Source organism: Plasmopara halstedii (genome assembly GCF_900000015.1).
Source record: "Plasmopara halstedii genome assembly, contig: Scaffold_1651, whole genome shotgun sequence".
Taxonomy (NCBI): Eukaryota; Oomycota; class Peronosporomycetes; order Peronosporales; family Peronosporaceae; genus Plasmopara; species Plasmopara halstedii.
The window spans coordinates 43,450-43,799 of NW_020188562.1; positions in this window are offsets into that span (position 1 = coordinate 43,450).

Genomic DNA, 350 nt, shown 5'->3' on the forward strand with positions numbered 1-350 from the left:
CGAGTAATATTCTACGATCACCTTTCTTATAGAACAAACATGGTTCAACAATCAATTGCTTCAATCCCAAATCGATCAATTTTGTACTAAGTAACCGATTCCATAATATACCGGCTTGTTTCAAGCCGTAAAGGCTTTGAAGTAGTAACAATACGATTTCATCTACAGAATTCACACCCAACTCCTTCGATACCTGATCTCTTATCTCCATCCCTTGTGGGATCTTAATAGAAATGGGGAATTCCTCTTCAGCGAATGCTTTAACGTAAGCATTAGGCTCATCTCCGTGTCCAGCTGGTACCTTCCAGTGTTGCGCCATTGCCAATATTACTTTGGCAGTGATCATTTCC